Source organism: Phoca vitulina, unplaced genomic scaffold (genome assembly GCF_004348235.1).
Source record: "Phoca vitulina isolate PV1807 unplaced genomic scaffold, GSC_HSeal_1.0 scaffold2, whole genome shotgun sequence".
NCBI lineage: Eukaryota > Metazoa > Chordata > Mammalia > Carnivora > Phocidae > Phoca > Phoca vitulina.
Window position 1 is genome coordinate 37624692 of NW_022589705.1, and position 16211 is coordinate 37640902.

General features: G+C 42.0%; 1 protein-coding gene across 4 annotated transcripts in view; it reads right to left on the reverse strand.

Moving 5' to 3' along the window:
• Window positions 1-14480, reverse strand: part of NEXN (nexilin F-actin binding protein) — a 44627-nt gene extending 30147 nt beyond the window's left edge. For all 4 annotated transcript variants that reach the window (XM_032425488.1, XM_032425487.1, XM_032425481.1 and 1 more), the window contains exons 1-2: window positions 14240-14480; window positions 11648-11719 (exon numbers count right to left, since the gene is read on the reverse strand). The gene's annotated coding sequence lies outside the window, so the exon portion shown is untranslated. The remainder of the gene's footprint in view (window positions 1-11647; window positions 11720-14239) is intronic.
• Between the last annotated feature and the right edge of the window lie 1731 nt (window positions 14481-16211).

A 16211-nucleotide genomic window follows, 5' to 3' on the forward strand; every position in this document is an offset into this window, starting at 1 on the left:
ATTACTCAGACTTAAAAAAGAATGAGATCTTGCCATTTGCGACAACACAGATGGGTTTACAGGGCATCATGCTAAGTCAAATAAATCAGAGAAAGACAAATACCCTATGATTTCACTTATATGTGGAATCTAAAAAACAAAGAAACAAACCCAGTAAACTCTTAAAAACAGAGAACAAACCAGTAATTACCAGAGGGGAGGCAGGTAGAGGGATAGGCCAAATACACAAAGGGAATTAAGAAGTACAAACTCCAGTTATAAAATAAGTCATGGGAATGAAAAGCACTATATAGGGAACATGGTGACATGGTGACATGTGGTGACAAATGGTAACTACACTTATCGTGGTGAGCACTGAATAATGAATACAATTGTTGAATCAATATGTTGTACACCTGAAACTAATATAACACTGTTAATTACACTTCAATTTTTAAAAACTGCATATTCAGGTTCAATCTTGTCCTAATTTTCATAAACCTTCTCTCATACAAAAATTTCCAAACCCCTGAATTTTTAAATTTGGCAAAAGGTTATTAATACAAATATATTTTGAAGTCTTCTAAAATATTCTACTAGAGCTTTTATTGCTTAAGGACCTTTGTAGCAAAATGCTCGGAATTATATCCTGATGACACGTTCTCAGTTAACTGCTGATTTTCTAAACACATTAAGCAGACGGTGATGGTGGAGGAAACACTGGAGTTAGAACCAGAAAACTCGTATTAGTGTTTCTGTTTGGACTGTTTATTAGATGCATGGTCTTGGATAAGCCACTTTACTTCTGTGAACTTCAGTTTCATACATAAAATAGGAACAATAATGCCTTTCTCATTATATTGCCCCATAATATGGACAGTTCCCCCCTTCAGAATGTCAAGACTGCATCTGACATTCTCGGCCACTCCTTCACTCTGAAATCCTCCTCCCTCGGCTCCATGACGCTGCTCTCCCTGTTCTTCCGTGTCTCTGACCATTCCTTCTGTCTCCTCTGAGAGCTTCTCCGACTCTCACCGCTTCTTCGATGCTCTCTGCCCACATGTTTCAGTCTTTGCCCTTTCCTTCTCTCTCTACACTTTTTATTCAGTGATGTCATACGCTTTGGTAGTTTGCACTGCCTCGTGAGCCACAACTGCCTCTCTATCACCTACATGGAAAAACTGGCACACCTCAAGCCTTTGCACAGCTAGCTCCCTCAGCTTCAAGTTCTGCCCATTCCCTTATCTGTTAGCTAACTCCTACTCATCTTTTAGGTCATAGATACTCATTTTTCTCCAGCAAGTCTTCCTTGACTCCACAAGACTGGATTATGTGCTTCTCCATTGTGTGTATTTCCATTGCACCCGCACTTACCCTGACTCTAGCATTTACCATAAGGTATGGTAATGAACCACTTTCTTGACTCCCTCTCTACCAGAGTGTAAGCTCTTTGAGAGTACAGACTGCAGTTTATGCATTACCGTGTCCACAGCCTGTGGCATGTGCCTGGCATACAGAAGACATCCGTAATAACTGTTTGCTGCATAAGTAAATCCTGCCAACTTCAAGGTGAAGCACTTTAGAAGCAGTTAAAGATTGTTTGGATATAATGTATTACCATCATTATGATTTTCATCATGCAGGAATACAATATAAATAGAACACACCATTTATTACACAAATATTTATTAAGCATCTGCTATGTGCCAGGCACTCTGCTGAGCATTGAGAAATACAGTTCAACGAATAACAGACGCTCTCCCTAGTCCCATGCTGTTAACAGTCTCTTGGCCAGAACTCCAAAAGAATCGGATGCTTAATGGACTGAGCCACCCAGGCTCCCCAACACGGGCAGAGTTCTAACATCAACCATCTCTGATACAGAGTTGAAAGGCAGCATGCACCATACCCCCATCTTCCAGTTAGATGCCCAAGAAAATGACCTCCATCCTCAGACTACTTTTTGTACTTCTCTTACGTCCACCTGGACATCTGGTAGACTTTATGCTCCTTTCCCAGATTACAGCAGATTGGTTCCTTTCCAGTGCCTGCCTCAATGTCATTAAATAATAAATTACAATTTAAAATAAACCCCCAAAAGCTATCACAGAAAGATTTTTAATATTCATGTAGTAATCATCAAAACTGAGAAGTCTAAAAGATCCCATTCCTTTGACCCAATTTTTATTTCCTTAATGAACTGTCTGTACTTTTGTTAAAATCTGCTACTGGATACTTATAGAAGATTTTCAAATTAATTTTTTGGGAACATATTCTCAAAATCCAAATATCCATTCAATCTTAGACTAATTTTATCATTGCCTCCCACTTTCATGCTCTTTAATATGCTATTAGTCAACATTTCACCTACCAGCCTATAAACTCATGTGGAATTTGCCGATTTAGAACAGAGACCCCAAGCCCTCCTTCAATTTCATATAATTATAGTTACCAGATATACTCATATATTTAGTATTCACATGTATTACTGTCATTTTTATTAATAAACTTACAAGATGAGAAGCTATAAAATTCAAAGTATCCACTTTAACAGTTTTCTTTTCTTCAGAATCCTGATAAACATTTTCAAATTATCAAGTCTTTTCCATAGGTCCCAGAACCCAAGTGTGGTGAGTACATAAAGTTGCCTCAGTTTCTATAGGGAAGCTGTTTTAATGCAATTTTTTCAAAGTTCTTAACTGATTACATATTATCAGAATAATGATTTTAAGTATACATGATTAGTAAAATGAGGTTTAAGAAAGTTCCCATAGAAACTTCTAGTCATGATTCCTTTGATTTCTAATAGGGTAACAAGTCACCATTCCTTATGTCTTCATCAGGCTCACCTACTCAACTATCCCAATCCCCTACCCCTCTGTGCTGTTATCACTCCAGCTCTGAGGCTATTAACTGCATAGGGCGGCATGGATCACAATTAAAATTCTCATCTGGGCTTGTTAGGACTTCTTCAGGCCTTCTCAGACCTGGTTTTCCTTCCCATTCCTTCAACCTCTCACCTAACATACACATTCAATAGTTCATTTCCACCTCCAAGAGGATTCTTTTTTTTTTTTTAAGTTTTTATTTAAGTAATCTTTACACCCATTGTGGGGCTCAAACTCCCGACCTCGAGATCAAGAGTCACACTCCTCCACCTAAGCCAGCCAGGTGCCCCCTTCCAAGACAATTCTTTTTTTTTTTTTTTTAAAGATTTTATGTATTTATATATTTGACAGAGAGAGAGAGAGACAGCGAGAGAGGGAACACAAGCAGGTGGAGTGGGAGAGGGAGAAGCAGGCTTCCTGCGGAACAGGGAGCCCGATGCGGAAGTATTTTCCCAAACTAATTATAATAGAAATCATGATTTTCTCCACTAAACTCTAAGCAGGAATGTTTTCTCTCCTTCAGTCTCTGACACCTCTAAATGTGCTTAGGCTTCTAGGTATACTTGGTATAAACTTTTAAATTTTTTATATGGTTAAACATCCCAGACATATCAGTTCTTTACCTTTATATTAAGGAAATTTCCAATATACACAAAATTAGAGAGACAAATATAATGAACCCTCATATACCCATCAAGAAGCTTCAACGATTACTCACTTTTTCCATCATCTTCAACAATACAAAGTCTGTTTCATTTATTTTGTACATCTCTTGCAGCATAACACATAAATACTTCCTAGGTGTTTTAAATCCTACTGCAGCTGCAACCACCACATCCTAGGTACCCCGCAGACCATCTCCTATTCCCTCAGAATCAAACCCCTTAATTCTTGCCTTTTATTCTGTCTTGGGAAGACTTCAAAGTAACTACTCAAAGAAAATCGCTAAGTTCTCATTTGATGAAATCATTAATAAAATTAAGATATATATGAAAATAAAATATAAAGATATTTTTAAAGCTACAGTACATCGCAAGAAAGACCTGGAGTCTCTATACTGATAAAGGAGAAGTGTGGAAACTAACAACTGAATCCCTATAATGGACCACACAGTAGGTGATTTGCATGTTATTTCGTAGATTTAGAGGTTAAGAGTATGGTAGAATTAAGAATAAATTGGAAGTCACACTGATGAATCACAGATCTGTACCCCTGAAACAAATAATACATTATATGTTAATTAAAAATAAACAAACAAAAAGAATAAATTGGAATACAAATCAAAACCACAATGATACCACCTTACACTAGTCAGAATTGATAAAATTAACAAGTCAGGAAACAACAGATGTTAGCTAGGATGCGGAGAAAGGGGAACCCTCTTACACTGTTGGTGGGAATGCAAGCTGATGCAGCCCCTCTGGAAAACAGTATGGAGGTTCCTCAAAAAGTTAAAAATAGAGCTACTGTACGACCCAGCAATGGCACTACCGGGTATTTACCCCAAAGATACAAATGTAGTGAAAAGAAGGGGCACATGTACCCCAATGTTCATAGCAGCAATGTCCGCAATAGCCAAATGGTGGAAGGAGCCGAGCTGTCCTTCAACGGATGAATGGATAAAGCTGTGGTTCATATATACAATGGAATATTACTCAGCCATCAGAGAGGATGAATACCCACCATTTGCATGGACATAGATGGAACTGGAGGGGATTATGCTAAGTGAAATAAGTCAAGAAGAGAAATACAATTATCATATGGTTTCACTCATACATGGAACGTAAAGAATAGTGCAGAGGACAATAGGGGAAGGGAGGGAAAACTGGGAAGAAATCAGAGAGGGAGACAAACTATGAGACTCTTGACTACGGGAAACAAACTGAGGGTTGCGGAAGGGGTGGTTGGGGGGGGAAGGGGTAACTGGATGATGGGCATTAAAGACGGTATGTGGTATGATGAGCACTGGGTGTTATACTCAACTAATGAATCACTGAACATTATATCAAAAACTATGATGTACTATGTGTTGGCTAATTGAATTTAAATAAGAAAATAAATTAAAAAAAGAATGGGGAAAGATGAAACTAGTTAAAATAAGTATTCATTCAAGGAACTTATCTTTCTACAATGTGCTAGACATAGTATAAGGCACTACAAAGATGAATAGAATAAAGTATCTCTCCTTTTATTTTTTTTAGAGAGGGAGAGAGGGAGTAGGAGGGGGAGAGGGGGAGAGAGAATCTTAAGTAGGCTTCACTCCCAGCGCAGAGTCCAGCAAGGGGCTCAGTCTCACAACCCTGAGATCATGACCTAAGCCAAAATCAAGATTCGGACGCTTAACCAACTGAGCCACCCAGGCGCCCCTAAAATATCTCTTTTTATGGAGCTCATAGTCTAGATGGGATAAAAGATAATTACCAATATAATGAGGCTACATTTTTAGTTAGAAAATGATTCATTTAAATAACATCTGAAAGTGTGAACACATATAAAAATAAGTTCTCTGATGTTGAAGAAAAATGCCTCCAGGGACGCCTGGGTGCCTCAGTCGTTAAGCGTCTGCCTTCAGCTCAGGTCGTGATCCCAGGGTCCTGGGATCGAGCCCCACATCGGGCTCCCTGCTCAGCAGGAAGCCTGCTTCTCCCTCTCCCACTCCCCCTGCTTGTGTTCCCTCTCTCGCTGTCTCTGTCAAATTAAAAAAAAAAAAAAAAAAAATCTTAAAAAAAAAAAGCCTCCAATAGAAGAAAGGCTATGAATTAGAGGAGTGGTTCCCAAACTTTTTGAGTTCAGGGCTTAACGTCTGGGCCATATTGAAAAGCCTTAGAGAACTTTTGTATGGGTTAAATCTACAGATATTTAATATATACATATATATATTTAAGATTTTTCATTTATTTATTTGACAGAAAAAGAGAGCACAAGCAGGGGGAGCGGCAGAGAGAGAGGCAGGCTCCCTACGGAGCAGGATGCAGGACTCGATCCCAGGACCCTGGGACCATAACCTGAGCCAAAGGCAGACACTTAACCAACTCAGCTACCCTTGCATCCCGGATATTTAATATATTGTAAATTAAAACACTCTTTCCACTCTTCTTCATTCAGTATAGAGACTCCAGGTCTCTCCTGCAATGTACTGCAGCTTTAAAAAAATCCTTACATTAAAAAACAAATCGTTACATTTTATTTATATATGTAACTTAATCTTATTAATGACTTCATCAAATAAGAGCTTACAAATTTTTTTTTAAGTGGTTAAAGTCTTCCCAAGAGAGTCATTTAAAATAATAACAAACCCATTATATATCAACACAAACATTTTATGAAAAATAACTTTTTCAAAATAAAAATAGTGGGACGCCTGGGTGGCTCATTCGTTAAGCGTCTGCCTTCGGCTCAGGTCATGATCCCAGGGTCCTGGGATCGAGCCCTGCATCAGGCTCCCTGCTCCACAGGAGGCCTGCTTCTCCCTCTCCCACTCCCCCTGCTTGTGTTCCTGCTCTCGCTATCTCTCTCTCTGTCAAATAAATAAAAAAAAAATCTTAAAAAAAAAAAAAATAGTAAGAGTAGCATTGTTTTATATTTTTGCACACCTCTTTAATTCTGGCTTAATAAGAGACAGATACAGGGGCGCCTGGGTAGCTCAGTCGTTAAGCGTCTGCGTTCGGCTCAGGTCATGGTCCCAGGGTCCTGGGATGGAGCCCCACATCGGGCTCCCTGCTCAGCGGGAAGCCTGCTTCTCCCTCTCTCACTCCCCCTGCTTGTGTTCCCTCTCTTGCTGTGTCTCTCTCTGTCAAATAAAATCTTTAGGGGCGCCTGGGTGGCTCAGTCGTTAAGCGTCTGCCTTGGGCTCCAGGTCATGATCCCAGGGTCCTGGGATGGAGCCCCGCATCGGGCTCCTTGTTCAGCGGGAAGCCTGCTTCTCCCGCTCTCACTCCCCCTGCTTGTGTTCCCTCTCTCACTGTGTCTCTGTCAAATATATAAAAAAATCTTTAAAAAAAAAATGAGACAGATACATTCTCATACCTGCTTCTGCATTCAAAATTGTGATATGTTATTCTGACTGAAGTATTTAAAGATATGGCCTCATACAGACATATAATTGGAAAAGGAAGGGTTTCATGGGCTCCGAAAGGGCCTTGGGGACTCCCGGGGATTTTGAAACCACATTCTGAGATTGGCTGAATTACAGGAAAGAACGTTCTATCAAATCATGTCAGGGGCGCCTGGGTGGCTCAGTTGGTTAAGCGACTGCCTTCGGCTCAGGTCATGATCCTCGAGTCCCGGGATCGAGTCCCACATCGGACTCCCTGCTCAGCGGGGGGTCTGCTTCTCCCTCTGACCCTCTTCCCTCTCGTGCTCTCTGTCTCTCATTCTCTCTCTCAAATAAATAAATAAAATCTTTAATAAAAAAAAAAATCATGTCAGTTCTCATTCCTCGATGGGAGTAGTTGGACCGAGTACGCCCTCACGGTTTTAGAATGCTAAATGAAGTTACTTTAATAACTTAATTCCTATAGTCAGTAACCTGAATGCCAAAGGATTTTATATGGGGAATCTCAGAGCCTTTTCCTAATCTAGTATGAAGTGGCTTTTCTCCCGCCTGCACAGACAGATGCGATGTCCTTGGCCACCTTCAGGGGGCAGCAGCAACACAACAATTCAGCCCCTCTGCAGGGTTCCAAGTGTTTAAGATCGCAGGCAAGCCAGACGAATTGTTATGAAGAATGCGTAGAGAGAAAACACCAAAGGATAAGGTAAAACATGTAGCTCATCAGTAAGAGCTTGGTCATAATATGGAAGGCTTGGATGATGAAGGGATTTAATGATTCCGTTCTAACATATTAATCATTCATGTCAAATGAAGACAACTAAGTACCCATCATAGGTTTCAGAGAGTGTATTGCAGTATTACTATAGCCTATAGCATATTACTATACGATTTATCAAAAAGGTTGCATTTTTTTTCAAATTTAACATATTTGGTCTGTATTTATAATACCGTATTTTTGTGAAAAGGAGAATGTACTCTGGCAATGGGATACAAAATGTATGAAAAAGCTTTTGAAATCAAGTAGCTTTGTTGGGAGAAATAGATGGGACCACAAATAATTATAATACAAAGTATTAAGTGCTATAATAGCAGTATATATACAGGGCTACAGAAACATGGAAAAGTTGTGGAAAAGACGATGGTGGGGTGAAGGAGGGGGTTGGGGTTAAGTTACACAAAGTTGGTGACATTTGATTTAGACCTTGAAAGATAAAGAGGATTTAAAATAGGATTCCACACATTCAGACAAAAGAAGCAACGTGAACAAAAACACCAATGCCTGATGACCCATTGCAAATTTGGGGAGCTGTAGGTTAGTTATCCAGCAAATCCATGGTGAATCCATGGTGAAACTAGAAAGGCTGGGCACGGACTGAGAAGATTCCTGAATGTCCTATTAAGAAAGTTTAGACTTGATCTACTTAGTACAGGGGTGCCTGGGTGGCTCAGTCGGTTAAGCGTCCAACTCTTGGTTTTGGCTCAGGTCGTGATCTCATGGGTCTTGGGATTGAGCTGGGTGTCCAGCTCTGTGCTCAGCAGGGAGTCTGCTTGAAGATTCTCTCCCTCTGCCCCTCCCCCCACTCACACACATGGGCCCACTCACATGCTCACTCTCAAATAAATCTTAAAAAAAAAAAGATCACTCAGTCCAACCCCATATAAAAAAACAGGAACAAAGAGATTCAGTGACTTGTCCAGGTTGTAAGTTGTTCAGCCACAGAACAAGGAACTAGACTCCAGGTTTTCTGACTGTTACTCAACTACTCATTTCACCTTATCATTCTCCATTTTTACCTAATTTAAGTACATGAAACATATATATAATATACCCAATGGTAATATTAATACTGGTATCAACAGGCATAGCAATTAGTGAGATAAACTTCAAGAAGCTTTTGAAAATGACTTAATAGCCTACTAAAATGTGTTCTAGAGTATAATTTTGGGCTGTTATAATTTCCAGGTTGAATATTAAGGTATGAAGCTCAAGCTGTGAGACAATATGTAAGTCTCATAGAATGTAATATTAAGTACAATGGATCAAAAAATATGCATGCTAATATTTGCTCTAGAATTTCATTGGATCTATGTTTGACCTCTGTATTTTCTATTAATTAATTTTCTTTGACTTTTTAGACATGCAATTAAAATATTCCGAGATAGCAAATAATGCAGGAATCAAGAAAAGAATTTTTTTTTTTTTTTTTTTTTTAAAAATTTTTTTTATTTATTTGAGAGAGAGCGAGTACATGAGAGGGGGGAGGGTCAGAGGGAGAAGCAGACTCCCCGCCGAGCAGGGAGCCCGATGCGGGACTCGATCCAGGGACTCCAGGATCATGACCCGAGCCGAAGGCAGTCGCTTAACCAACTGAGCCACCCAGGCGCCCTCAAGAAAAGAATTTTAAATCATAGCTATCATTTATAATAACGGTTTCATTGTGTTAATGTGTTATCTCCTTTCTCAAGGAACAGAATTGTCAAGACGGACAGCTTTAAATCTGTATTTCATTAAACTCAAGTAAATTCTTTGTCTTTGATTTTATTTTTTAAGATTTTATTTATTTATTTGAGAGAGAGAGAGTGTACAAGAGAGCATGAACAGGAGTAGGGGGAGAGGGAGAAGCAGGCTCCCCACTGAGAAAGGAGCCCAATGTGGGACTCGATCCCAGGACTTCGGGATCATGACCTGAGGTGAAGGCAGATGCTTAACTGACTGAGCCACCTGGGCACCCCTTTAAGATTTTAGAACACTTAACTATATACCACAAGTAAATGTTAAAACCTATTTCTTCACAGTCTTTGGAACAAATGTTTTGAGCTTTATAAAATGTGAGCCTAAATTTTTATCATTTTTCACTTTAGCAGAAATATACACTTAAATACAATGTAGCTTTATCACATTTAGTTAATGAAGATTATAACCTTATACTTTAAAAATATCATAAGGGGCGCCTGGGTGGCTCAGTCGGTTAAGCATCTGCCTTCGCCTCAGGTCATGGTCCCAGGGTCCTGGGATGGAGCCCCGCATTGAGCTCCCTGCTCCGCGGGAAGCCTGCTTCTCCCTCTTCCTCTGCCCTCTCCTGCTGCTTGTGCTCTCTCTGTCAAGTAAATAAAATTTTAAAAGATAAATAAAAATTTTTTTAATTTTAAAAGATAAATAAAAATATAAAACCAGTCATAAACCTTATCACAATTCAAAAATATTTTTTCTATTTGAAATAGTGAGATTTTTTTCCTCTTACCAACAATTCCTCACTGATAACCAAGAATCTTATTTTCAACCTGCTTTGATATTCTTCTGTATTAACAATGTATAACACTTTGCACTCATAAGATTGTATGTGATAGTTTCCAAAGAGCATTCACCACACTATAAGCCCCTTAAAAGAACGCTGCTCTACTCTGTTCTTTATCCTTGGTGTCTCACACAACAACTAGGACATGGTACAAACTCAATTCATATTTGAGTGAGTAGATGAATGACAAAGAGGTAACAGGTAAACGGTCTGATCCAAAGTCAGCCCAAGTAAAACTTATGATTAACAGCTCCAAAAAGAGGGCTGATGATGAGGATGCATAAATGAATGAATAGAAAATAAAATCGAGTGGGTTTACATTAAGCTAGGTATCATGAAAAACCAGAAGTTGGTTTCACAAGCACATGGACGTGGTACTCTCTGGAGGAGACTGGGCCTCCTCACCCTCTCTGGGAATGGGCAGACCCAGGCCTCTGGCTCCAAACAAAGGGAAGGTGGGGAGGCAGAAAAGGAAGAGTAGTTAGCTCCTCTTTATGGCCAATCTCTAGGGGTTAAAAAAAAAAACAACTCTCCTAAACACTTCTAGGGTGGAGAGAGATGAGGAGTATTTTAAGAGTTCCTAGGAAAGATTTCTTTCCCAGAAATACTTACCCTATGCTTTCTGAAACCCCACCAGTTAAAATGTTTTAGTTAGTATACATGGTCCCTTCCAGCTCCAATTGACACGAGCAATTAGTGTCAATGAATGTTAACCTCTTCTCATTCCCATGATCACATTATTTAAGAGAAGGATTGCTAACCCAAATATATCTACAACATTTCAAGTGCAGGTCCCTGATGCCGGGTCCAGACTCTCCATCCTATCACGGCTTCAGACTTGCCTCGTACGGACATCAGGGGACTGCCGCATACTCCAGGGTCTAGGGTTCGGCAAAGCAAATGGAAGTTCAGGTAAGGTAGTGTCACTGAGCGGTGACTGAGCGAGTGACGACTGGTTGTAAGGTAACAGGGAATGATGGCGACAGTGTCAAAAGGGGTACGTGTGCCCTGAGGGGGAAGCAAGTGCTCAGTCCCAGGGCACTGCTGCTATGCAGAAATGACCCAGTTTTTCAGGAGACGCTAGAAATCCTTATCATAAAATGTACCAGTTTGTAAGCATGGCCGTGGCTGCAGGTGGCTTTCTGGCTGCTGATCTGTGGCCCCTGATCTAAAGGAACAGGCGGCACTGAGAAAATGGAGAGACAAAGGGAGGCCTAGTTTGGCTCAAAGAAGGAGACACAGTCAAGGGGGAGGAAAGGACAAGAAAGAGGCACAGAAAAGAAGGCAGAAGGCAAATTTCACCAACCTCAGAATGTGGCCCAGGGAGCCCCAATCTGCCTTCTAATCTCACAGTAAAAGGGAGGAGAGGACAAGAAGGAAAAAAAAAAAAGGAGGTGTGGGGAGAAAAAGAAGGGGTACCGAACACTTACTGGATGGCAGATACTGCACCCGGGGCTTGCGCACACGGCTTCCCAGAGATCCGGCAACACAAGAAAAGAATCCTGTGCACGGGGAAAGGAGGAAACATATCAAAACACTAACGGTACATGTGTCCCGTTCTGAAAGTCCCTCTTTCCATTCTTGATCATTTTTAACCATAAATATAATATGGTTATGTTAACTTTAGAACAAAAAACAAATTTTACTAGAAGTAAGTTGGATTTCAGGGTAAAAATCCACTCATCCTAGAGTGTAGAAAGTATAGTACCCTAAGTCCAGCCAAACTATGCACTGAATATTTAAACAGAAAGAGAAAATATAACAATTCCAAGTGTATGTAAAGAATATGTAATTTTGCAATTACAAAACCAGAGGAGAACATGAAAGAAACTACACAGGTGATATAAACCCACAAACTAATTAAAGAACAGAAATAGGTGAAATTATTAAGAATGTTGTAAGTCATTTTCCCTCTAAAGTAGACTACCAAGATATTTTTTATGTGTATATGGCCTACATACTATAAAATGTACTGACTCGTCTCTTCCATAAAAACTTTTAGACATCTGCCCGTCTATTACATCCTTTTCTACATTTACTGCATTGTTTTCTTTCTTGTAGGCATGTGTTATTTAAACAGTACCTTTATTTGCCTTTAGGGTGTTTCAAAAATAACAGGTTTTTGTTTTTGTTTTCCTAAATGAAGTATGTCATTTTAGGTCACTCGGGTTCTAAGCAATCTAAATCCCCAATTAATCTCTTCCAAATATACATACGCAGTTTTCATTCTGTTCACAAATGAAACCCTAACCTAAATACTTCAAGTGTAATTTCAGGGGAAAAATACTGTTCAAAAGCCTAGATAACGCATTCCTTTGTTGATGCTAAATATAGCCATCTCAAGATGACATACATTTTGACAATGATCAGTCTTACATATCAAATTTTCAAAAATAGCACAGATTCCATTGAAAGTGCGCAAGAGAAACTGCTATTCACTACAGTTCAGCCTAAAATGGATGTAGAAATGTGAATCTTCTATTAAAACTGAATTACACCAATCCTGTATTGAGGGAAACTGGATTTAAAAGAATTTTGTTGTGGTTTTTGCTCAGGGCTCCTTAAGGAAATTGTTGCAGATAAAATACACAATTTCCCACATTTTTATTTAAATTATGCCAGTCAAAAATAGAAAAGATCTTCAAAAATAGGGGGCTAATACCTGTGAGGATGAATCTTAACTAATTATATTAAATAATCAAATTTCATTTATATTAAACACATCTCCCCAGAAAACTGTCGCTCAATTATGCATTTTTCCACACCTCATTTTTCGCACACCTCAAACTCAAAAGAATTTCAGAGACTTACGTGTATTTTGAGTTTTCTTATGGCAGTTCTTTAAGCTGTACAAGGACTGGGTGGAGGGGGGGCGGATAATGAGGTTCGCTTAATGACGTGTGACTAAGATGGTATAAATACTCAGGTTTACTTAATGGTACTACCAAATACATAGTTATGTTGTGACTCGCAGGCCAAAGGGCCCGTTACATGAATTCATTAAGAAAATTTATCTGATGAATGATGCTCCCATTGGTTTGCAAATGGAACTATTTCTTTCTTAAGGCTCACTTACATTTTTCTACCTGCCTCTTTCCCTAGGACAGACATTTTGATAGGACATCTCCTTATGCTATTTTTACCTTGTTCTCGCTCTCTCTCCACCGCACCCTCCCCCCAACTCTCTTTGTTCGCGTTATGGACCTTAAATAAATACAAAATGAAGACCTCGGAGCCATTGGGATAATCAACTAACCTCTCAACTCGATTATTTTCTTTCAAATGCCAACACATTTTTAGCATTGTGGAGCGTTTCACAGTTACAAACAGTTGGAATGGCTTCGCATTTTCAAAAAGCATAGGGACAAGGGAGAGGTCTCAAGAGGTGACCACGTTATGCACTCCAACTTCCAACTGTAGGTGCGCCACCCCAACATCCCACCTCGGACAAAATCGCCTCCAAAACATACTTTGCAGGGAGGGGGATAGATGATAGGCTGTTAAATCCCATTTTACTCCCCAGCCGCCGCAGGGACAGACCGGGACTGGTTTTCTCTTAAAAAACAGCAGGCATCGCGGGCGGAGACGGAGCGCCGGGGGCACGTGGTGGGTGGGGGACGACACCGAACTTTATACCTGCTTGGACCCCAAGGGTAGAGCGAAGGGACTGCACCCACTCCGCTCGCTCGCGGAGGGCTCTTCCCTGTAGGAGTGGAGAGAGCAGCCGAACGCAACTCGGCCGACCGGGCACGAGCCGGGGCTGAAAGCAGGAGCGCAGGGCGACGCGCAGACCCGGGCCGCCACCCCGCCGAGCCCGCAGGACGCCGCTCGCTCGGGCCGGGCCGCCCGCGCCGCCACAGCTGGCAGCAGCCCCGCGCGCTCGGGTGCTGCAGTCGCAGCCCGGCCAGGAGCCGGGAGCGGGGCACGTCTCCCTGCGGCCCCCGCCCCCGCAGGGGGGTGGGGGGGGACCCGACACCTCCGGGCCCCCGCCGCCCCCGCCCCACGTTCCCCGACTCTCTCACCCGCCAGGAGCCGGCGACGAGCGAGTGTCCTCGTTGCGCGCGGAGAGGCTGTGCGCGTCCTGCGCCTGGGTATGGGCGGGGGTCTGGGCGCTCCGGCCGCTGCCGCTCCGGCCGCTGGGAGCCCTTTGGCCGCCGCCGCCGCCGCCGCCGTCGTCGCCGTCTCCACCAGCAAGTTTCCATAAAAGTCCTGGTGCGCAGCCTGTCCCCGCATTCCAGGCGGGCCCAGCGCCGGCTGCAGCTGTTCCAGAACACTAGGCCAGTTCCCCCCACCCCCACCCCCGCCGTAGCGCCCGGGGCGGGGGGTGGTGTCGGGGAGGGAGCCGGGAGAGAGGGCGGTGGCTGCCAACTTTCCGCCAGAACCTGCGTGTCGCCCGACTCTGGATCGCTGAGCCTTTCACAGGGGGTCAGCCTCCACCTCCCGGCAGGGGCCGGGGACGGAAGGCCGCCTCCCCAGTGGGAAGGGAGTGCTGTTGGAATGGGATTTGTAGTCAGGCTGGAGCTGGCTCCCCACCACCCACAGCCGGTTTGCCCTGGGGCCCGCTTCTCTCGGCGACAGAGGGCAGCAGTCCGGGGACCACTTCGTCTGTCTGTGGCTGTCCTTTTCTTGGCTCTCCTCTTTAACTCCAAGGAGGGTGGTGATAGAGAAAAGTAGAAGGGGAAGGGAGGGGAGGAGGTTAAAAAAAAAACAACAAAAAACCTAAAAGCAAATACTTACATAATCTTGCACCTTTCCTTAGTTGTGGGCAAGTCATCTCTGGTCCTTCTAAACCTACATAAAGGCACCTTTGAATATTAGCACCCATGGGCCTTTTCAACCTGGACCACAAGCCTGTCAATTAAACCCATGAAATAACCCATATTAAAACCTGAAATGCTCATCCAGAGGGGGAATTTTTCTCGTGGGGGAGATCTTCAGTTCTTTGCGGCATGCAGAAAATAAATAATAAAAAATAGATGAAAGAAAAGAAAAATTTTTTAATTGAGCTAGCATCCACAGAGATACACCAGGGACAACCACTTCCAACTTGGAGCTCTGGGCAGAATGTGGTGCTCAGGCTATATTTTCAGGGGTATTGAGAAGGCTTTCTACTCTCAGCTGTAACTTTTCTTCTACACTCCATCCCCATACACTATTTACTTAGGATAGAAATTCTTTTAAACGGTGTAAGCTATTCATTCTTCAATTAGAGAAAAGTTCCAGATTGGTAATTAAAACAGCTGTTTAAACTTAATCTAATACGGACAGGTGGCCTGGATGACCTGGCTCACCCCGCTCCCTTGCTCCCTTCAATACCATCATCTTGACCTTCTTTAGTTCATGGAACTTTCCAGCTTCAGGGCCTTTGCACAAGCTGTTCTCTGCATGAAATCCTCTTTCCCCCACTCCCCACCTACCTAACTTCGGTGTAAGTTTTTGTTGTCCACTTAAATGATGCTTTCTCAGAGAAGCCTTTCTTTCACTCCCAATCTGTCAGTGTCCCCTATTATAAACTCTCGTTCCACCCCTTTCCTCCCTACACTTTTCAACTTCTAAGGATACATTTATTTTCATGACTTAAAGTAATGAGTAGAAGCTCTCTTAACAGATAGCCACTCAGTGGATTCACCAGATTAAACAGAGTGCTCCATTTTTCCTACAAAACTCTGATAGCTACCCACAGCATGCAAGGCCTGTTTCTTCTTTCGCCAATTCATTATTCATTCATTCATTCATTCATTCATTCAACAAATACACAGTTCTAGATACTGATACAGCAGTAACAAAGTAAATAAAAAGCCCTGCCATCATGGAAGAGACATTTTGTGGAAGGGGGCAGACAATGAGCAAATAAACTATGTACTTAGTGTTATCCACGACGGATAAATCCAGAGCAGGAAAGTAGGGAAAGCCGTGAATGGGGCGGGTGGATACTGAGGGGACAGCCTCATTATAAATCAGTCCTAAGGAAAGGGAGACAGTGAGCTAGGTAAA